Genomic DNA, 25,428 nt, shown 5'->3' with positions numbered 1-25,428 from the left:
GTGGAGTTGTTGTGATTGTACAGGATGGCCTTAAAAAAATTACTTTTACGTTATTTTTGGATATCTGGCAACCCTTTTTTAAAGAAAGTAAATAGAGAATTGATATTTTTATTTCTATTCACCATTTTTTGTTCATATAGCTTGAAAAATGAGTTCACTTTAAAAAAGTCAGAAAATCATTGCCACTCACCTTCAAACTCAATTTATTCTCCGACAAGAAGAACTTCATAGTAGACAAGCTTTCCAACCGTAGGAAGGATCGCTGTATTGTTAAGAGTTATGGAGAGGTCGGAGGATTAGCCACACAAAGAATCATCCCTCTATCATGGTGCCTAGGTAACATGCCTTGCCCTAGTTGAAGGTCAATATCCCCAATGGGAATTATTTGTGGCAGCAAGATGGAGCTCCCTGCAAACGCAAAGAATCAGGCCTATCCTAATTAAAAATTTGCAGACCTTGGACTTTTAGGCCATCATCTCCTGGCAGCCTCAACCCTCTGGACTTTACATGGAGAGCACCCAAAATGTTGACATCAGGGATGTATGGAGGCCAAAAGTATCAAGAAAGAACTCAAAAGACTCATTCAAAATTCAACGGAAGATATAGGTTTCTTTCATTGCTGTTGTCAAAAGTGGACTCTCCATCATCACAATGTTCTTTCTAACACTTTTTTGATCCTATTGATCATATATATTCGAGCAACTAATTAAATAACTTGGATTAGTCTTTTTAACCTTTTTAATTAATTATCATATACCTAGGATTGTAAATCATAAGCATTTTGGGTATGTAAAAAAAAGAAAATAAATATGATAACCCAGACTGTTTGAAAAATGTTTTAAAGAAGAAAAGCTTAGCTGTTATGACGTTTCATTAAACTAGTTGCAAGTAGCAGTAAGATGAAGGAAATAATTACAGGTTCTAATTCGTATCAAGTAAGGACATAAGCAGGAGTGACTCCGTTTCAAATCTTTAACTATATCCCGAGTACAAAAGTAACTTACACGTATAACTCTCCCAAAAATCATAAGCCTTACTCTTGGCTATTTATCAAGACACATAGTTATAGTTACACTTAATAATTAGATGGTAACTCTTCAAAAATGAAACAATACCAACAAAAGCTTTAGTTAATTACACAGTTCAAGTTGCCAAGAACAGCAAAAACTTGTACGATAAAAAATGCTAAGGATTTCCAATCTTATATATATCTAGAGATATTAGGAATTTATCAATCCCAAGATTATATAGTCCCAATTTAAATCTTAAGAACACGACCAAATAAGACGTAAAATATGAAACAATTTTTGTTAAATGAACCAGTGACATCATCATCATCCTATCTCAACTAACCATGAAAAACTATAAGAAATACTAAATGTTTTATTGCACAAATTCGATTGGATAATTCCCCTCAATTTTTCTATAATAATGCCAGAGAGTGCTTTGAAGTTTAGGACCATTTAAAAGACTGATTACATAGATTAGACAGAACCATTCATTAGTCTTGAATTAAGAGACGATACAACACAATTAGTAAATATGTCAAAAGAATATTGATATTTTTCTCAATTTATAATATTCGATCTGCAAATATAGAATTTAATATTTCAGATAATTTGAATAAAAGGTTGAGATAAAGGAAAAAGTTATTATCCTATTGTGATTTCGTACAAAAACACATTTTTTGTTTAATTTATAGTCCTTCTTTTTGTGATGATGCCCTTAGTGTGTCAACAGATCATCACAATGAGATGAATTAGAAGGAAACTTACTATTATTTTCTTCGTCACAAAGATAAAAGAACGACTAAATGTGATCTGACTTGTTTGAATTTAGAGTAACGTCTACATTCTTTCTAAAATTATTTGTCTAGGCTGATTATCCTTCGAAAAATATTCGATTATCGTTCTACAAAAATAATAGTTCATATTTTTATATCTCTACATAGTAAATCATATAAATATAAATGCAAGAAAGACCCATGATTGTTTTGAAAGCAAAAAAATGCACTTCCTTAAGGCCTTGCAGGACAAGGAAATATGTTCCCTAGCTTTGCGGATCTGAACCCCTAAGAGTACTAGATGCCCCATCATGGAAAGAGAGTCTAATAAATGTGGGTATAACACAGTTGACTCCTTGGAGGCTTACTTTTTCGAGGCAGTGGCCGCATGGATAAGGATTTCCTCATCAAGTTTGTGCCAGATTCAGGGCCAGGTTGGAGGTCGTGGTTGAAGATGGAGTTGGTTGGTTATACTGATTGACTTAACTATAGGTCTTCATAGGGGTAAGAGCAAAAGATTTGTGAATTGCTGAAATTATTTCGGGAAATTCATTGTTATAAACAGTTTCCTTAAATTTTCTGCACATAAAATCCACACCCTGTATAAACGTACTTGCTTCAAATGATTAGAGCGTTCTAAAGCAGAAGAGGAATGAGTGAACAAGGTGCATAGTAAATCCTGTCGATTAAGCAGAATCATTCAAAAATACACAAACAACCAAAAGAAACACAAAAAACAAAAACCCTAAGTTTTGAGGAGTCACTTCATTAACTTTAAGTAGATTGTACATTCATATATATGTATAAATTTATATAGACATACTTCGTCAGATAGGGGGCAAAACCTGCATTGATAATAATAAAAAGAAAAAGAACATAACTTTCTTAATTGTCCTTATTTTATTTTCTATGTTGTTAAAAATACTTTTTTTTACAAAAAAAAAAACAAAAAAACTTTTGTAATTAAAAAAATAAATATTAACATACAAGAAACAGCATTTTTCCTTGCATGCCAGGAAAAAAACATATGTAGATACTAGGAACAATACATTGTATGTTTTGTTTCTGTTGTCTAGAGCAAAAAAAAAAAAGAACAAGGGAAAACAGCGGGAAATTTAAAATTAAATAAATTTGTGAAATATGGAAATTATTATTTAAAAAAAGAAGGAAGGAGGGGGAGGGAAAGGGAAGGGAAGCAGAAGAGGAGAACACCTTGTCATCTTTAGTGTATCTCTCAACCTTTCTCCCTACAATACAAAGGCCCAAAACCATTGGAACATGATTGTTAGATGCCCATCCAGTGTTTTTTATAGTTCCCCCATTTTTTTGAATTGGTAATCTGAAGAATGAATTTTATTCCTCAGCTGTTGTTCTTATTATTCAACTTCCTTTTTTTAGTACATTCAATTATATGCCAAACCTGATTGAGAATTCGTGTGTACTCATAAAAACACAGTGAAATATGTTGCGGAGTAAGGCTAAGACTTGTTGAACGAAGAGAATATTTTAGAAAAAGAGCAGAAATATCTACAGTTGACACGTCGCACCCTATGCTATATCTCTTAACCATTCCTAAATAATATAGAAACATGCCAAAACTCAGTTGTTAGTTAGCCAATCCTTCCAAACTATGAAACAATTATTCAAAAATTGTCGGGAATTGGCCACAACCCCTTAACAAGAGCTCAATCGTATTCAACCGATCAACGTTCTGGAAACGGATCGAGGGAAAAGAAGCTGAATAATTGAAGAATCACAACAAAATACAGAGTTCATTTTTGTCACAGTGAGTTAAAGAGGAAGAGGTAAAAATGGCGGGAAATTTAAAATTGAAATGAATAAATAAAATAAAAAGGGAGAAAAAAGAAGGAGGGGAAGAAGAAAAAGGAGGAATAGTGCGTATATGAATAATGTACTTGTTAATTCTCCTTTTTTTTTTTTTCATTTTTATTAATGAACATGGCGGACGAAAGGGGAGAATTAAGGGGTTGGCAATGCATATGTATAATATACGACTACTACAAATATATCTTAACAAAGAAGGGCTCTGAGTACATAGTGTGTTTATATACCTACATAATAAGTATATGTGCATTTGTATCTATACATATAACAAACTAATAATTCCTACCTTTCTCTTTGTTTAGAAAGAAGAAAAATCGATTTTTCCGGGATTGATTGTGTCAATGTACATATTTCACAAAAAAAAAAAAAAAAAAAGAATGACTAACAAGGATGATTATGTTGAGATTCTTTTTCCCTCCCCCCACCTCACCTCGCCCCCTTTTCTCCCTCTTCTGTAGGGCACAACTCATCCTTCTGTCTTTTCTTATGTAAATTTTCAAATGAGAATATTATGAAAATACATTCATATACCTATAAGTAACAATGAAGAAAAGAAAGGGGAGCATTTGACATACGATCATTTCATTTTACAGTCTTAAAACATACTCAACCTCTCTGCAACATATTATATATTGTACCCCAAGCATTTTTACCCACACATCACACTTTCCTTTTCATTCGTGAGGACTTTTTTGAGTTATCAAAAGAAAAGAAAAATAGAACAGCGCAAGGCGGGAGACTCTTCTTTGATTCACACTTAATTCTTATAAAACTACAAATTCAGACTCAAAATATAAAAGCTTACTACTCTACTTGAACTGGTGCTCAAAGATTTGTAGACAGATTCTTGGAGTGTTCATCACTTAGGATTCCTTAAGTGTATTAATGTGATACTGGATACCATGTGGTCCATTAAAAGCTGACTACTTTGATTTTAAACTTCAACAAGATATAACTGATTAATGAACAATAGAATTTCAACAAAATTAATTCTATAAATGGATGTGTGTCTGAGCTCTCTTAAACGTTAATGTAGTCGCCCTTAGCGGCAATGATAGCTTCCAGGCAGTGGCGGAAGGCCTGGCACCTACTGCATATGTATTCATCTTCTAATATGATGCAGTGCTCGCTGAATGAATGAATGAGGTCACTGCAGGGCTTCTCCTCGAATGCACCCAAAGAGTGTAGTCAAAGGTGTTTGGCATCAGGGTTGTAGGGAGGCCAAAAGTGCAAAAAAAAAAAAAACAGTTCTAAAGAATTTGAGAGTGTCTTGAAACGGAGGACATGGGTTTCTTTCATTGTTGGTGTTAAAAGTGGTCTCACCTTCACAATGTTTTTTCCACACACTTTTATGATAACTCTCTGGACAGTCTGTAGTGAAACCCTGAGACTCTTGCAAGGGCCCTCATCGACTTGAGTGGATTTGATTGGGATATTACCCTAACCTATTACTCCGAGTCCAGTTTGGCCTTTTTGACAGAGCCGTTCTTCCTCTCCAATATTTCGAACTTGCTGACGCTGTAGCTGGTGGTCCAGAAGACACCTAACTGCTTGGAGTGTACGAATGAACATTTGGCAATCATGTTAGAGTGTCATTTTCTCGACTTGTACGAAAGCTAAAGACCTCAAAATTGTTTTGCTTTTCTAATTAATTGTAAGTGCTATAATATATCGAAATAAGAATTCATTTTAATACCTCAAGCTTATGTAATTAATTATTAAATGAGTAAGTGTTCAAGTTTCAATACCCACCTAGTAATGTTTTTAGTATCTAGAAACTTTATAAAATATTTACTTTTACCAGTGTTTTTCAAACTTTTGATTTGCGTATCCTTCCCTACAATTTTTCTATAAATATACTTGTTGAAAATCTTTTCGCACACTTCAACTGAAATTGCTCCCTTATGGAATCCCTTCCCTTCGGAAGCCCTAACTTAAAAACACACCTTGAAATGTGTGTAAAATTTACATCCATATGAAGATGTAAATCTAAAAACATCTGCCAGCAAATGGTTCTTGCTCCTATAACCGTAACGCATCCAAATAGTCATCCGAGTTTTTCTCTGCAAATTAACTTTTCATGAGACACTTTTTATTTTTGACTCAATTACTCCGAGTTGGATTGACTTTGATGCGTCAAATTTTAACACAACAAGCCTTTGTTTATCTGCTATTGTTTGAATCAATTTAAGGTTACACTTTGAAAACCAATATTTAATGACAGCTCGATACTCGATTTTGCATAACAACTGTGCCTCTAAAATGTCTCAAGAGATGCTAAATATATGTGGCTAGGCTAAGATACGTGTGCTGCCATCTTTACGTTAAGGTACGAAACTTTTCAGAACGCCCTCCTACATTAACGATACTACAATTCCTAGGACAGATTGAGTAATTGTAATACTTTTAGGTTTACTTATACTTAATCAATGCAACTCCATCTGACCAATTAAAGGAGCATTAAAAAAATTATGCAATACGTCTGCTCTACTCTAAAACTTCATTCAGATTGTCAGGATTAATATGTACATTTTCGTTGTCATTTTTCGGCTATTTATATTTTATGCAACTCTAACAATTAACAGTTCAACTCCGTGAGTGGATCTGTCGGCTTCATTGTGTAAGTATGAAAAAAGAATCCACAGTCGGATTAAATAGCTCCACCATATGATTCTTTTTCAAACTAGTTATTCAGAGAATGTTTTATTATTTATTCGAATATGTTTATATTTTTCAACTTCCGAGCCCTGAAGGTTGATTTGAATATATCTAAAGAAACTATAGTCTTTCATCTATTAAGTGACCAAATTTTATCATGCTATACTGAACTGCAATAGTCATAATGTCACCATTGCCCGACCCGACAAAACGACCCGTTTTCAAAATCTTGTACCCGATACGTTTTATTTTTTCCGAGTTCCGAGTCTCTTTGGTTGATTTGAAGAATATTTAAATATATTTGAGGTAAACTATAGTCTTTTATCTATCAAGAGGCAAAATTTCATCTCGGTATACTGAAATGCAATAATCTAATATCAACTGCAAGATAAATTATTTAGTATTAATAAACATGCATTTTTATGTTTGTTATGATGATGTTTTGAAATTCGATGCGCCATCTAGTATTCAAATAGGCTAAGGAAAACAAATACTCATGAAAATTTGACAAACGTGGGGGATATGTTTTTAATTATTTGCCAAAAAAATTACAATAGCTCCATTTATATCCAACCAGCTAAGGTAATTTTTGCATCATTGCATTTTCAGCTAAAATTTTATAACAGTTATTATTTAAAAAATACCAAATTATGATTTTTTGTTAACATTCCTACATTGTGTGTAGGGAAGAGAAAATGATTTACATACGTTGAGAAAAAAGGATGACGTACTTATATACACATATGTAAAATTAATCCACTCGCAAATAAAATTAGATGGCTACTAAAATCCCATCTTTGTATCCTGAATCCGTGTTTGCCGATTTTTGAATTAGATGGTAGTAAAAAAAAAGATATTAAATAAACTCAATATTTTGGTGTTAAATATTTGTTAAACTAATTAGAAATGCAGGATGAAATGAAATCATAAAATATTACAATCATCAAAGTATATTACAAACTATGCTATCTATATGTCCCTACAAGCTATATATAAACTGTCATCATCAATCAATTATCAGAATAGGGGGAAATATTCAATTTAAAACCTATAGATTGTATTACTGATATTAAATAAAACCGATGTACAAATGTTTATGAATAGAGCAACAGGATCCCCTCAATGTACAATCCACAGACATATCCTAAATTATGAACAACACCCTTGTGGAAAAAGTGTTATTCATTAGCCATAACGAGCTCATAGCTAGATCAATGCTTATATATGTGTATAGTTGTCGAAGAAGAGGGACTCTAAGCATGTAAAGAAATCACACTCTCAATTATGTTAAAAAAACGAAAATAATAAGAATAGGGAAGGAATGTCTATATATTAAGGCCTAAAAAACAGAAAAGCAAACAGGGACTCCTAGACCTGTTACAATATAATGAAATAATTGGGAAATCTTTTTAATTTTCAAAGTAATTTAAGATACAAAAATGCTCAAAAACTAAGAAGATACCGATTTAACATAAACTGAACGTGAACCAACGTGTTCTTAACAGATGCAGTACGTGCAGCAATTGTTTTTTTTAAGGGGAATAAGTTTTGTAAATGTGATGCATGTTGTCTCATAGGATCTAAGATAGCTCGCCTTTGGAAAATTTGCCTATGGAAAGTTTTCGTTGGAACAGCTTCAATAAGTATTCCAAATATTAAAACAATTTGTTATTTCTTTGAAATTCTCTAGGCTGGGCTTGAATTTATATTATTTGTATGGAAAGCCTCAGTTAAAACTACATTTGATTCTTATTTTAATGATAAGAATCAAATTAATGACACATATCTAGATCCGCAATATAAATGTACATTTCTCGATAACACTTCTAACCAAGAACAGTGAGAAGAAAACAATTTGGTAGTTGATTGTTGAAAAGGTTATATCATCCAGGAAAAAAGAGCTAGGTACTCGCCAAAAAAGGGATATTTCAGACGGTAAAGAAACTTGAAATATCTCTGCATATGATGATATTAATCTAGGGAAAAATGTAAATCATAACTTTTTTTATGGATTGTAGAAATTAAAGAAAAGTATTCTAAAAAAGATGAAAAAGAAAGTCAGACTTTTAATGAAATAGGGAAAAAATATTCAAGTAAAAGAAAATGAGAAAATCAATGCTCAAATAAAGCTTGAGATGGACAAATTTGTGGTGGAAAATTAATCAATCCAGTTTCCCACAAATGACCTTCCTAGTAAAAAAGTAACTCTGTGCACCACCTCCTTCTTCAGTTGAGAGTGAAATACTCTTCACTGTTGGCAAATCCATCTATTCTTTCAAAAGAAATAGACTGACAACTGGCACTGGAGATATGCTAATGTTCTTAAATTATAATTTAAGGGTATTAGGCTTTAAGTATAATTGATAATTTGTTGTAGTTGTAATTTAAGTTAGCTAAATATCAATGGAATTAATTCTTGATTATAATTTTATTGGATATATTAGCGAGTTAACTTTAGTTCATTTATGTAATTTCGTTTCCATTTCAAATTGGACAGAAAGGAAATATATATTAGTTTAGTTTATCATAATCTTTGCAAACATACAATATTGAATTATTAATCATTTATTACAAATCTTTTTTAATTCATTTGGCCTATTTTTTGTAGTAATAGCCCCAATTTCCATCCTATTTTCCCCCAGAGTACATACTTACCCGTAGAGCAATGTATTTTGCTGTGTTATAATACACTCAGTAGTTCGAATATATTTTCGGATATTCCCACATAAGACTATTCTCTCGTCTCTCATGAGAAACCTCACATTGTTTGGGGTAAAAATACACAAGACACATTGAGAGTGCCAGATTTAATTGGAATAAAGTTTCAATTTTTAGTATTATGAGTTGGAAAAATGTGTTGAAAGGTACCAAATCTTCCAAGAGGAATATTTTGTTTAATACATTCCTTATCAACATTCCACATCATTTCATTCCAAATATATTCCACACTTTAATCTCCAGTGACATCATTCTAGTAACTGTTGCCTTTTTTACCGCCAAGACCTTGTCTATCATGCTAACCTTGTGGGGAATAGCCTGTCTGCAGATGACATTTGAACCTTAGAACATAAGTATTTATCTTCTTTATAACATACAAAGTCGTATACAGATATTGACAAGATTTTGAAGTGTTCAACGCTTGCCGATAGTCCTTCTTTTTTAGAGCAATTCTAAAAACTACAAAAGGTCTCAAAATCATAGTCACAAGTGGCAAAAATGTTGTTGTGTTCAATTTCTTGTCTAAAGTAAGGGTGATGAGCCTTTTTAGAAGTGTGAGACTAAATAGAGGCCATCAACTAGAAACTCCATCATCATTCAGTCTTCAACATGTCCAAATCACTCGTAATCCGAGGGCTAACTGTTTGTAGAAAGTACCTATCAAATGCTACTACACCTAGCGATGATTATCATGGACTCTTAAGAGAAAAGAAAAAAAAAGAAGAGGGGGCGAGAAGTGTGTGTCCTATAAATTATTATTTTCACATGAATAACATTTCGTATACAACCCATTAAACTCCCATAAACAAAAGATAATTTATTTCTTAGGATTTGTACTGATGATGCTATGAAAACACAAGGACACAAAGTGTCATTCCCTACCTAAACACCCCCTCCCCTTTCCTCCAAACTGAATCTTTATGTACTTTGTACATATTTATTTACTTGTTTTATGGTGATCCATGAATATAAATACATATATTAATTGATTTTTTTTTGTTTAAAAGAACCATTTATTCTTCATTTTATTTTTATTAATGGCTCTTAGTTTACCTATCTTCCCTTCTTCATTTTATTATTTCTAGAAGGATATTATAAGAATGGTACCTAATAGTAGAGTTTTAAATACATACATTCAGTAAGACCCATGTGTACGAGACACTTGGGAGGGAGGAACAAGCTATTTAGGTTCGGAATATAATCCTTCCAGAAAAGCAATCCTCCAAAAAATAAAACACCGCTCTTTTTCCATCTTGAACTAAAAACAAAGACGAAACGTCGACCATGTGATTAATATTTGTACAAATATGAGAGTCGTTTAAAAAGTCCGTGCAAAGTCCGAGAGATGGCGCTATGGATATTATGTTTAGTTAGTAACATCTCTTGGAAGAACAACCATCAACTTTCAGCCAGATTGGTCTATTTTTTTCTGTTTGGCATTCGTTTGAATGGAGAATTATGGCAAATGTATTAGGGTTTCGCAAGGAATAATCCTCATCGACTATCGGGAAAAGGGTAACCTATTACAGGTGCATATTATTCATCAGTATTGGATCCTTTGAAAACTGAGCTACAAGAAAAATCCTTACGATTGTCCAACAAAAAAATTACTTTTTCATTACGACAATGCATCAGCTCACACCTCAGCGATTGGGGTTGCAAAATTAATGGAAATAGGTTTTCAAGTCGAGATGTCAACATGACAAGAACTCTTCTGTCATACATCACCATATCATAAATTTTATCAATGATTTCTGGAGTAGTAACCTCAGCAGGCTGTCCAGAAAGTTCAATTTCACTTGTGTCCCGTGGACACTACTAAGTAATAATATAATTTAAGGTCTAGAGTCCCCATAATGTTTATTAAGCTTCTTTTTAGTTTCCTTTCATAAAGTAATATTTAATTCACAAACAAAAAAACTTTTTATCCATTTTTTTGAAAATCACTCCGCTTCCTCGATGTAAACGAATGCCAACAGAAAAAAATGGGCCGATCTGGCTGAAGTTGGAGTGTTTTCTTCCAAGATATGTGACTAACTAAAACAACAATGGCATCTCTCGGAATTTGCCCATACTTTTCAAACGATACTCGAATATTAGATATGCATAATTTTCCAAACCACTTAGAGCATTGAGGAAATTTGAATATTACCCCTAAACTAAATATACAACCTCTGTGAATAGACTGAAAATTCCATGAATGTATTCTTCATTTTTTTTTTCAGAAAAATTGAAGTTTTAAAGTTTTTGGTCGATATTCTAAGACCTTAAAAATATATATATATATACTATATTCGTGCAGACGTCTCTGAATAGCCCTATTACATTTTATGAAGATAGTTTCTAGATGACTTTCCCTTTAGGGAGTCCACCACGACAGCTTAACAATCTCTGGACTATGTTGAGAAAGAGACTTCGACCTTTGGTATTGATTTATAATCTCTGTCAATTATAGTCTCATCATCAAAAACAGTTTAATAAGGACCAAAATATACACAAAAGAACTCACAATTACTAGGGGGGTTAAAAAACGATGAAAACTTACTTCCCTTAGAAAATTGACGATTTTTTGAAAACCCTATGAGTCATTAAACACCATTTATCAAAAGTTGCGTTGAATCTAACTATTTAAGTCATAATTCATCGAATATAATCATAACAAGGCTTTCACTGAGGAGGTTGACGTGGAAATCGGAATTAACTTAGGTATTTTACGAACAAAATGGAAATAAAAAATCCACGTGTTGCAGTTTTCATTCCCAATGGTCTCAAAGTTAAGGACATTTACAAGGCTAAAGACATTGGTAGGAGCCTTTTATAAAAGTTGAAAAACTTGTGGCGTTAAAAAAAGGACTCAGTCGCAATAAAGCTCGGGGCGTTTTAATTGTATTAGGGGAAAAATACTTTTTTAGCTCAAGTGCCATCGTTGACATACCCCAGTAGCCGAGAATGGTGCAATTATACCAAAATTATAGCTAGATCCTAGTATATTGTGCAATGGAATTTTGAATCCAATAAACATAGAACATAAACCTTATCCTGATCCCATCTAATTTGCAATCATTTGAAATAACTATTTGGGTTCTTTTAAATGAAGAAGGATTTGGCACTGTAGGTCTTTAGATTTGGAAGAAATGACTAATTTTCTTGGGAAGATAAATTTTCCCGCAGTTTTTAATGTATTGTTTATATAAAGGGTATTTTGTTGGGCGGATAGTAGAATATACGGAGCCTGGTCAGTAAACGATGAATGGGTTAAAAATATCCATGTTTTTAAATTTAAAAAGAGTCGATATCTTTTATTTCACTTTGTTCATTTTTTTCTGATAAACTAAAAAAGAACGGTAAGCCAAGTCACTTTCTGCAAAGTCCTCTCATCCCACATAAAATCGACGCTAGTTCTTTTCGAATCCCTTTCTTATTCAAATGTATCCTCCATAGGACTGTTTACAAAGATATTCTCACTGAATGAGATACAATATATGTATATATTTGTGTATACTGTATATTCTATCTACGCCATTTGTATGATTTATTGCCTATGGTTGAAAAAACTCAGTAGTTTGATGATGAATTCTATTGAAACTACTGGACAGAATTTCTTGCGTATTAACTTTAGTTAAGTTACAAAAAAAAAGCAAAACAAAGTGCAACTCTAAAAATCAGGGTTTTTGTTTTATTTTTCTAGGCATAAATTCGTTTATATTGTGAGCAAAAGGGGGGGAGGGGTGTAAATTCTAAAGAGGGTCTCCATGACATTTTCATATACCTACTAAGTAAGAAAGACAATAAATAAATGTGCATTTTAGATATAAAAAAACCATCAAAATGCGATAATACAATATTAAAAATAACTGTAAAAACGTACATTTGAAAAAAATACATTAAAAAAATTGGCAGACTTATTCTTTTCCTTTTTAAATCTAAAAATAAATATGTATATTTAAAAAAAGACAAAAATCTTGGAAAAGCTAGGGTCCATTTAAAAAAATGAAACTGACAAATCATTAAAAAATATATTTTGTGTGTGTGTTTTTTTTTTTTTTTACCTTTTATTTTTATAGAAATTGTCGATGGGTTTATTCACTATTTGATGTCCATGTTAAAACTTAAAAATTAAAAAAAAAAACGACAAAAATCGTCTAAAAATGATGAAAAAACCAAATCACTCAACTTCAACACATTCAATTAATGAGGATTTTGTAAAAATGTGAATTAAAAGTAGCCGCCGAAAGGAAAAAATGTTGACAATTTTCCTTCTTTTTTTTTTTTAATGTTTGTTTTCAGAATGAGATTCAAAATTCAACTGTGCGGTTTTTTTTCTTTTTCTTTCCTTCCCCCTTCTTTTTCTTTTTCTTGAGGTAAAACCTTTCTTGGAAAGACCTTTTCCTTTTCTTTCCCTTTTGCTCTTACAACTACTACTACTACTAAAAAAGTCCCGTAAAAAGAAGAGCCTTAGCATTGCGTGTTCACTCATCAATAAAGCTGTCTTCTTTTTAAAATACATGGACAATAATATCGTCCTACCTAGAGTATTTTGAAAAGTTATAAAAACAATCAAAAATATAAATAAACTTTGTCAAATCCAGTTAGAGAAACTACAACAATCAATCCATTAATAAGTAAATAAGTTATTAAAAAAATATATCTATCTACGGACGAGAGAGTTTACGGCGTGCTTTTTAAAATGTTGTTCTAAATATAAAAATAGCCAGGAGAAGAAGGGAGGTTGCAGAGAAGAAGTATGAAGAACTCATGGCAATATTTTTCTTTTCACTCCTTTTACCAACTAGAAGACCTGTATTTTGACTTTTGTATATATACAGGGTTCTCCAGATAAATTGGGAAAATCATCAAGGGCCTATAATGTACGAACTAAATGCACCATAATTATTATTTGAAAGCTACATTGAATGGCATGAAGTAATTATTAATGAGATCCGTCTCACTTGAAAACTTCAACCACATAGCGCCAGAGGCTTTGGCATGCCCGGGGAACCTCGTGCAGGTCTAGTACGGTTAATGGACTTCTTCAGGGCCTCCACAGACGAATTATACTAGGCAAAGACCTCATATTCTACCGTCCCCCAGAAATAGAAATCACATGATCTGAGCTGCTTGCAGGCCAAAAATCTGACTTTCAAAAGTGAGGACATTTCGTGGCCAATATACCCTGCACTTTTTAGGGCTTGTGGGCCGGTGCACTGTCTTGTTGGAAGCTGTAATTTCTTCTATGGGCTGTTCCATCCATCCAGTTATTGTAAATTAAAACTGCAGAACCAGTACAATGACAATTCTGGATCCGTACGAAGTCGCCTGGACCTACCAAAGCTTCTAGCGTCGCGTGGTCGAGGTTATCAAGAGAGGTCTCATTATTTAATGATTGCATGTCATTAAATGTAGCTTTCAGATAGCTAAAAAAAATATGAGTCTACCCCATCTTTTTTGTTCGTTATAAGCCTTTTCACGATTTATCTGGACCACCCCATATATTTATAGTAATTATTTTAATTCGAATTATGATACGTGATTTTAATCTTGTGGTGCATCAGTATTAAAACAATCTTGAACAAAAATCAAGAAAGGAGAAATCCCCAATATATTTCTTGACATACATACAGCCCAATATTTGATATATCTGTTTGAGTCAATTATAGGCTAATTATTCCAATTTGTTGGATGATTTAAGATCCCCAAGAATTTTAGATATATGTAGATTGTGGTATATTCTTCTTCTGTCCTTCCTCCTTCCCCTCTTCTCCTTGTTCTTATTATTATTTGATATGTTCTATATCTATATGTAAAGTACTACGCGTCCATCTTATGGCGTAAATAGCCTGACATTATCTATGTTGTCAGAGTAATCTATATTATGTATTTAAGATAATATATACGTGTTCCTTATAAATATATCATCATCATATTCCTCCACGTTCCTCCTCTTTCTCTAGCTCGTCCTGGATTCCTGTTATAAATAGTTTTCTTGTCAAGAAACAACAAGATTATAATATTTATTTGATTAAAGGTACTTACTCTGATATACATACACCCTTTCAAATGAAATCATTCAATTTCTTATTACTTATTGTGACGATTCATTTTGGATACTTTAAGGGGGCAATTTGCGGCACCTCCGATAGGATAATAAGAATAATTTGTATATAGACATTGAAGATAATTCGTCGAAGGATACAAATCTAATCCTCGCTCAATTTTTTGAATAATCATTCTAGCTTGCTTCTATGTAGACGGCCATTTATTTTAGTCTCACATCATAAGGTGTTGCGAGAGAAGAAACAATATACTGCAATTATTTATTTATATAAATTCTAAATTTTAATTGGCGTATGGTATCGAGCCTTCTGTATTTTTCTTCTTGCCAACTGTTCATTATTATTTAGGGTATAAAAGGTAATCATCATTTGCATTGAATTGATAATTTGATCAATGACTAATTATCAAAAGCCGCGAATTCTAAAAGAAGGCCCTTGATTGAAAGAAATTGTCATAAAAATCAAAATGCTATGAAAGACCCTTTTTATGCTAATAATACGTAGAATCAGCTGCTTTAATTCATACAAGAGTCAACTCATCAAAAACTAATCGTGATCATAACTAGCTTTTTGAAATAATAAAAAATCAATGTATTTTCATTTTGTTGTATTCATGAGTTGACTCTTCTAAGAGTAAAAACAGCTGACTATATGTATTATGAACTCAAAAGAGATTTTTATATGAATATTAATGTAAAATTAATACATTTCATACTCAGGCATTGGTTCTTGTCGTATATATATTAACTAAGTTATCCATTCAATGACTAAACCGGGCCAACCGTTATTATTTACCCATTTTAGTACACAAAATATTAAGCCAATGGCAGGATCCTGGGTGAATTAGTAAACAAGTTTATTCTCTATTAATTATTAATTAAAACCATCTTGTTGATGGAGGTCTTCAGGGCGACGGTGCTCTTGTGGTGTCTTCTGTGGGCCCTACACTCCACTTACACCTAGATAGAATAGTATAGTTGAGGTCTGGGCTCTACAGCGGCTAAAAGACCATTGCTCAGAAGTGCATTTTGCCCTGGAGCCACTCTTGAATTTTCTAAGCGGTGTAGCAGTTGCTCCCCGGGAGAATTACCAACACTGGATTTTATCCATGGGAGAACTTTGGTATCCAGAATTTTGACGTACTCATCAGCCTTCCGCCTTTATCCTAAAGGGAACCACACGGGATTTATGGCCTTCCAGTTGGATGCAACCAGACCTAACATAATCAGTGAAGTTCAAAAATAAAAGCTTTCTCATCAAAAACGATCGCAATGAGTCCACAGGTTCCCTTGAGGTGGTTCAGGATCTTTCTTTACACGCTCCACAAGGACTAATCTCTACTGTTCTATCAACACATGCTGCAAAATACTCCTGCTGAGACTTTCTTCTTGCCTTTTTATAGCTTTGGAAGAATTCGGCTTTGTCTTGAAAGTCGACTTTAGGTGGTTGACAGACACGGAGGGTTTCCTACCTACTCCTGGAGAGTGTCTCAGGTCCTCTCCAATCGTCAACCGTATGAGATCATTTTAAATTATCTTCCTTGAGTCCCCAGTCTGCTCCCAAATGGCTGGGACAATCCCACGTGAAGGAGTGCTGCGATCTCAATCCTATTCTTGTAGTGTGTACTCATGTTAGAGACTAGGACAATGTTTTTATTGGCCAAACGGCAGCTCATTATGTGTTTTACAGCATTGCTTATCGGAACATAAGTTAAAAAAATGACTCTTAATCTCTCAAAATTTGCATAATAGATATGAGAAAATAATATCAGTTGGCCAGGTCATAATTAACATTTGCAACAATACATTTTTAAGCTAGTCTAGTGCATATTATAATAGCATGCTCAAAAGCCCTTAGACATGCCATGGTATTAACAACAGCGACGAGTATAATAAATATTTGAGACGCATTAGACGAAAGGTGTGGTAATTGCAAGGTAGGGATTCCATGAGTGGTTTGTGGTAGTTCATGCTATGCCTTTATGACATGCAATGCAATGCTTACATATTTGTTGACAAAGGTAAATATCACAGAAACAAATAAAAAAAAACACGAAATTATTTTAGAAAAGTATCTATGAAAAAAAAAAACCTACTACATATTTTGTAGTTTCTTATAAATATCTTTGCTGATTTACAATTATACTATATAGAGTTGTATAAAATATGACCCAGAACGCACGCATTTTTTTTTTCTTGTAGGCCATTTGAGGATTGTTCTTTATCATTATGTGTATTGCCTTCTCCCCCTCCTCCCTTCTCACAGCTGATTGTAGCTGATCTGACAAAACGTCATAAGGGCAAAGCTGTTCTCCTTCAAAACATTCTTCAAATTGTCAGGATTGATGTCCTTTCAATCTTAATGTACGGATCTGAGATCTTGAATCTTGTTGGTGTGCTCTTGACGGCCATAAACTTGGTCAAAATTTATGTCGAAATGTAAAATCAAATCAATCACTTGGTCTCATCACTTTATACCATAGACGTGCCATGAAAGATTTACTTTCGCTCTGTAGAATTTTAAATCAAAAGAGAAACAACTGATCTTCCCACCCTAGATACTAAACAATGGCTACTTCTTCCAGGAAAGGAGACTTTCTGATCATAAAACCATCTACCTCCCAAAAATAAGCATAGTTATATTATAGATAGGCTCATTTCTAAAATTCCATAACTCTATGATTTCATCAGAGAAATGAAAGTAACCTCATACAATTTATAGTTAACTCTTTTTTTATATTACATATTATTTGCATTTTACAATTTTTTTTTTTTTTTTGTTTTTGATACATATTCTCTGTGCTTTTCTTTGTAAATCTTTATATTTTTACCGTATTTGTTTCCTTTTACACACATAATATTTTGATATATTACTTGGGCTAACTATAAATCAGCCTTTAAAGGCTTTTACTATAGAAGCTGGTCAAAATAAGTAAAAAATGTGCAAATGATGATATTTGATTAGAAATCACATTAGAAATCTCAGGAAACCTAATAAACATTATCTTTTGCAAGATAATATTAGTTCAAAAAGAGCAATTGCTTGTGGTATAAATAATAAAGAATTTACACAATTGTAGTGTCCAATCATGGATGGTGATTTGAATTTTAAGCTGAACAAAAGCGGGGTTAAAAGAGGCAGTAGACAACTTTAATTTTAAAGGAGATGATAAAAATATTTTAATTTTACTATTGTACAGAAGGTAAAAACTACTTTGAGCATACACATTATTAATTGTCATCAAGAATTGATATTTGTTAATAAATTGGAATTTATTCAAGGCTGGGCTCAGAATTACCCTCTACATGATGGACAAATAGCAGAAGAGATTGATGTATCGAAACAGAAGCTAGAGCTAGGGGCTTAACCTTTCTTAGCCATGTTAAGACTCCTTTGAAATTGTAAAGAGGGAATAAAAAAGTATGGGGTATTGAGATCAACAGAAGGAAACAAAATTTCGTTTAGCATTCAAGGAGCAATAGACTTGCGGATACTGAAGATGCAAGGGAATTTATACATACACTCTGAAAACAGTATGATAATGTAGCAAAAGTCCCATCCTTAATTTCACTAGAAAAGAGACACCTAAAACAGACGAATCGTGTACTCTTTTGTATACAAATATCCAATGATACATATTATACGTCCTAATAAGCGGGATCAGCTTTATTTACTTGTCATTCCATATAATACTACAAAAACTGTCATCATCATTTTTCTTTCTGGAGGAGAAAACATATCATAATTCATAATCATTAATTACATTTAAATAATGAACCTATATTTAATAACTATGCATTTTAATAAGTTTTAGACACGTGTAACACTGTATAGTGATGAAGTTTAAGTTAAAGTATTGACTATTGATATTAGATCCTGGATCATTGATAATAGTGATAAAAATGTATGAAGTTACGACGAGGTTCCAAGTTTTTAGGCAATCATCTTTGTAAAAGATTCTGTGAATAAGCTTGAAATCATGCCTATTCATAGAATAAATGATATATGTACTATTAGTGACGTTTTGTATAGTGAACAACATTTAAAAATATAACCAAAAAGTATAAACCAAAGTATACAAATATTCATTTACCAGGGATCCCATTTCAAATATATTTTACATTGCTGACTTTTAAAGGTGTTAAAAGTAATTGTTTGACAGCCGCCCAATTATTGATCTTTCAAAGGGATGCAAATAGAAGGGGAATTAAAAATTGTAATGTCAAGATGATCGTTGAATCATTGCATAATCCATATTTAAACTCTACGTAAGGATAGTTTGGTATAGAGTCCTTTTTGGTGTCCAGAAAGTGTCCAGTGTATTTTCGCCCAAAACAAAATGACATCATAAGTAATGCAGTAACATATTCAGAGACTTTTTTTTTAAATAGAGGGTGCCAATTAAAGATTGTCGGGTTGGAAAAAGCAGTGTATTTCATTCACAACAAAACATGGAAAGGTGTTACATTAATTGAGTACTTCCTTCATCCTCCTGTGCATGTCGGTAGCAAAATTCTCCAGGACTTTAGGATCCAAAGTTTCCTATACAGATTTAACCTGTTTGATTAGCTTTTCTTTTGATGTACATGGGGGCAGACTCTTACCCTTATCTTTCATGATATCCCTCTGACTTTCGATTGAATTCAAGTCTACACTGTTCTCAGACCATTGGTATTTCTCCCCAAAGCCAGGTAGATGCTCAAAATACCATTTTTGAGTAGAATTTGGAGCAGATGATGGGCATTGTCCTTGTATGAAGATAGCCTTGGAAGGCTGGAACAATTTTTCGGGACAGAATTGTTCCCCTGGAGTTCGAACAAGTCATGGGAGGCAGAGTAAACTCCTCAAAAATCTTAGTCTAATAGTAGCCACTCTCAATATTCTTTTTGCAGTCCACTACATGAAAATCGCTCACTCCCAGAGCCCCAAAAGCTCCCAACCCATGAATTTTAGAGGGTACTTCACAGTTGACACGTACGGGATATCATCCTTTTTCTAGGCCCATACACAAAACGTTTTGCAAATTGTTTGAGCCTATGATTTGAAAGAAGCTTTCATCTGAACAGAAAATATGTTTCCAGTCATCCAGAGTCCCTCCAAGCCTGTTCTTGGCTAAGACAATCCTCTTTTTCTTCATCTTGTCTCTCAATATGGGCTTGGGAGCCTGCTTGTAGGCCTTAGCACCAACAGATGTCTTTAAATATTTTCTCACAGTCTCTTTAGACACCTGGTAACCCTTTGCAGTCAGCATAGCTGATATTTTTCTTGTGGATGGGCGCTTTTGCCAAGACTCAATGAAACGACTTGCTTGGCAATTGGGGATATTAAAGTGGACGACCTGGAATTGTTGGCTTGTCTTCTTGGCTCTCTCCTCCCTTTTGAGCTGCCCACAATCTCTGAAAGGACCTTAAACTAACCCCAAGTTCAGTAGCAACAGCTTTCTGGGAAAATCCACCAAGTGCGTTCAAGTAGCTCTCCAAAGTGCCCACCTATACACACTATTATATATCTGCAATAAAGACGTGGAAGTATGTAAGTAAGTTCAGGTCAGTTAAGCAGTAAAATAAATATATAATCGACCTTCAATCAACTGACATATATATATGGTTTAGTAGGATATAAAGAATTGAAAATATATAAAAAAACATAGAACCAAATCAGAAAGTCAGAAAGAAAAATAAATGAATTATTTTCTTGTCAATATTTTATTCATGTCAAATCGATAAATATATTAAATAAATAAATGTTCAATAAATATATTTATATCCCATGATTCTAGATTGCGCAACTTTTTGCTTACATTGACAAGAAAATTATTATTATTTCAATAATAATAATTGAATGAGAATTTATATATTTATTAATAAGACAGGAACACTGAGAAAACAAACAAACATGAACATGGTGCAGATCAACTAGCTTCTCATAATAAACAAATAAGTGTACAAACCATAGAGATCAAAAACTTTGACGTCGCAACAGCGGACCACAAACAAAAAGATAGTTGACCAAAATAATCGAAAAAATAGTATTTCCTGCTATAAGTCCAACAATTTTATAATTTTAGTATAGCCTTCTATAAAATATTGTTATAAGAAAATAGTTAGGGTTTTTAATACATCAATGCTCGTGTATTTAATTTAAAAAGAATAAAAATTTGTTTTTATTGAAAAAAAGTTTTAAAAACAAAGTCTTTCTCCCCCAAAAAAAAAAAAAAAAAAAAATTATATATATATATAATTCTGCGGACGCCCCTGATAATATAGGATGTATATTCGTTGAAGGAATCAGATCTCCTATTTTAAGCCTATTAAAAATTAAAAGTTATTATCTTCTTATTTCACGACGTTTGATATATGCATTAAATGTTTTGCATATTTATGAGGAGGTCATCTTTTTTTCAATTTCTCTTCATTTAATAATTATATTGCGTAATACTTATTATTGCGTATAAATTATTCTTCCTTTGCTCATAGTCTTTGTAGTTAGTGGTGATACTACAATAAGATAGAATCAATCTTGAATAATGGAATATATAATATATAAAATTGTAAAATATGAACTTTTAGGGCCCTGCGCAACATATAAACATTGATCGATATAGTTCTTATTTCGTATTTACTTTTATATTTTTTTCTGAGTGAATATTGATTTATTCAGTCCAAGAGCGTAAATATGACATTATTGAAAATTCAACACAAAAAAAAAAAAGATAAATATCTTTTTTGAAGGCGTGTAGACTCCTTGCTCCATCTTTTTGTTTCCTCAAATACAGCATTTAGTATGAGATATGACGTATTATTGATTATCTCTCTTTCGACGTCACAACGCAGCAATTCAAACTTATAATTTTTTCATATTTTTTAAAAAAGTAAAATTTTAGGAATATCTTCTTTCAACAATTTGAAGCAAAATAAAAGTTATAAAAACAATCTAATGTACATGAATTATCCATTAAATTCAATTCCCTAATAAAAAAATAATAATAATAGAATACATAATAATTTAATACAAAGAACGAAATGAATAGTTTTGAACAGTAATTCTTAAACTCTTGTACACAATAAGTATTACGAGGAAATGGGGACGGACTGATATATAAAACATTCACAAGTTGATTATTAACAACATGTAATTTCTAATTTTAAATATGGTGGGGTAGGGGGCACCGGATCCATGGCCCTTTCCTCAGCAAAGAATAATTCAAAGGGCACCAAAAATGGATGGAGTTTTTTTGGCCAAATTGGGGGAAGTTAGAAGGTAAAAGGTATTTAAAAATTGTTGTTGTTTTTTTTAAGTATTTTCTTGAGCTGCCTTTTATAAAAGAAGTTCAATAAAAAAAAAGGATTGACATGTTTTTCAAAAAATATTAACACCATTTTTTGAAAAAGTCCTTTAACTTTAACTCGTCTCAAAAAAGTCAAAAAAAGAAATTGAACTTTATTTTATAAAAAAGAAAAGAAATAATAAATTGTGAAAGAGGCACCAAATAAAAATAAAAGATCCGAAATTCCCCTTAACAAAGAATTTGTAAAAATAGAGTTTTTTAAATATATAAAATTTCCTGTAAAAATCACATCACACTGCATCTGAGTGGTATGCCAATTTTAAAGTTTGAGAACCACTGGTTTAGGAATAATAGTAGCATCTCTTACTTGATAGTATTTAGGATTTGTTGGCAAGATGAAGCACAATGATCAACAAAAAGGGATTTTTTTTTTGTTTTTTGTACGATATACACTAATTTCCAGTTCGTAATCGGTTCCAAGACCTTGAAGAGGGATGAAATAATGATTCATTCGGATATTATAGTCAATGGAGAATGGAGATTTTACTTTATTATTTATGCATATATATTTTTTTTATTCATTCTAAATTTTTAATTTATTGAATTAGTAGTTATTGTTAAAAGAATGAAAGCTGTAGATAAAACATGTTGCTTGTTGTAATAATTATATTTCTTCATGAATGTGCATTCTGTAAAACAGATGAGACACAAGTTTCTCCAAACAAAACCTCCATTCTTAAGAAAGATGACTCAATCATATCTAACGTAATAAATCCTTCCCAACACTGGTTTCGCTTGCTCCTTTTTGGGAGGAGGGTTTCCGAAGCATAACCCGTGGGCGGGTGTATTATACTATATTATAAGGGGTCTTTAATACTCAGGATAGCACCTGCGATTAGTTTTGATCCCCTTAGGGACTAGCTGCCCACCTTCAAAACCTGATGGGCGAAGTATATCTTGCAAAATATAATGGGGTCCCTCGTGACGACAATTTCTTATTATACAATAGTTTGATTGTTTGAATACAATTAAAATTTCAAGTAAAGTGCACACGATTATCAAATTACTTATCATGAAATTGTATCATAATCAAATCGTTAATGATCAAACTGCTTGCAAGAATTTTTTAACAAACAAATTATCCAGAATCATTTTACCTTAAAATGGCGCAACCTATGTAATAAATGAATATTGGAAATTTTATAGGTTGCTGTGGCATTTTGCACATTGCCCACTCCAACGATTATTGTGCAAAATGCCCGAGTTTCCTAATTCCTCGTAACATATATATAAAATGAACCTACCAATATAAGTAATTGTATAACGGTGTTGATCATTTCTGCGGCTAAGCCCTCTAAATGATTAAAGCAAGAAAGCTCCTGGTTCTTTATGTACCGTGTGGAAACTAAAAATTTGTACATTCATACAATTCAAAATTCTAAGGCCGTAATTGCCTGATTTTAAAAAGGCATGGTTCTACACCATGGAAGGGATAATGAATTTTTATTACCAGTTTGGTATACCAAGGCAGTGGTAGATTAAAATCTTCAGTCTGCTTTAATGAACTGCTGTTTGAGGGAGGCGGCCGTTGTTACTGCCAACATCGGCCAAAGTAAAGAAGTTGATTGTTCAACTTTTTAATATGTGATCAGATTTGAATATACTTTCCCCAGTTGGGATTACAGATTGTCAATCGACAAGTCTCATTTTTCTGTATTTGTTATAAATTTACGAAACCTCAAGTCTATGAATTGTATTTACAACTATTTTATTATTCCTAATGTGGTTTTTATTTGTTTTAACAAACTTTAATTAATTTATTGTGTGAGTTCATTATTAATGTATGTACTTTATTTTTCTAGCTAAATCAATTTACCATTGGCATTGGTGTGAAATAAATGACGGGGGGAAAAAATAGTTTTGACTGAGAATCCGAATAAATACATAAAAGGCCACCCTTTCATTTTGTATTATGTTCTGATCAATTTGCAGAAGGAGCATTTAAACACCCAAGAATACAGTGAGAATCTGAAGGAAATTAGAATACAACACTGTTCCTAGAAGGTTTAATTTAATATCTTCAAAGATTTAGCAATAAGGAAGTCAAAGAAATCAAATTGATACAAGACCAAAATACTCTTGAATAAATAGTCGGTATCTGATATCTTTAAAATATTTAATTTAAAATATTAATATGTATGATGAATAAATATATAAACATTTCATTATAGTTGTTTGCTTGATAATTGCTTACATTTTCGTTAATCCAGTAAATATATGGCTAATGATATCACATAAATACTAAAGTATCTGTTAAATTACAACAAGAATGGAGACGATGACGATGTACTTTTAAATAAAAACTCATTTGAATGTAATATAGTGTGTTGTAGTCGAGTCCATAGACGTACAAGAGCTTGACATTCGGGAAGTGGCATTCTATTTTAAGCTCGATGACCATTTAAATCCGCCAATATATTTACCGGGTATTTCTTAGATCAAAATAGGTTTATGATATACATCAGGGAGTATTATACACAGTTCACTCTTTGGTTGTTTTTCATACATTCATACAGATAAACTTTGCTTTATTAATAAGATATTACATATCTAACCCTTGTTTTAATTACATCCAAATCTGTAACATTGGGTGTAAAATATTTCTTTTTTGTTAAAAAATTATTATGGAGTAACTCATAGTTGTACTATTTGCATCAGTTGCAATTCAAATCAATGGGAAAATTTGCTTGTTTATTTGCAAAAATAAATTTGATATTTTTTATTAGTTAAAAGCTTGGTAGTTATTATTCTTTTCTAGTTGAAAGATCTCCAATTTTAGGAAATATATTTTACTTTATTCGTTACTAAATAAATTTCCCACCTATTGAGATAAAACAAAATGGATTCCCGATTGTACAAATGAGATTAAAGGAGCTAGATAGTAGAATATTTATTTACCATTGTAAATTATTTGTAGTACTACTGATTATATGTATAGGCACAATATATTTAATGACAAGGCGATTAATGGAAGCTTTTAGGCCTTTGCCTTGTAGTTTTATTGTTCTTATTCTTGCTTCGAA

General features: G+C 32.3%; 1 protein-coding gene across 1 annotated transcript in view; it reads right to left on the bottom strand.

The window, feature by feature from the left end:
- The window catches only part of LOC121114981 (protein lev-9), a 129,533-nt gene extending 116,106 nt beyond the window's left edge, over positions 1-13,427 (bottom strand). The window contains exon 1 of the mRNA XM_040709123.2: positions 13,054-13,427. The gene's annotated coding sequence lies outside the window, so the exon portion shown is untranslated. The remainder of the gene's footprint in view (positions 1-13,053) is intronic.
- Between the last annotated feature and the right edge of the window lie 12,001 nt (positions 13,428-25,428).

Source organism: Lepeophtheirus salmonis, chromosome 1 (assembly GCF_016086655.4).
Source record: "Lepeophtheirus salmonis chromosome 1, UVic_Lsal_1.4, whole genome shotgun sequence".
NCBI lineage: Eukaryota > Metazoa > Arthropoda > Copepoda > Siphonostomatoida > Caligidae > Lepeophtheirus > Lepeophtheirus salmonis.
This window is presented reverse-complemented; position numbering and strand designations above follow the sequence as displayed.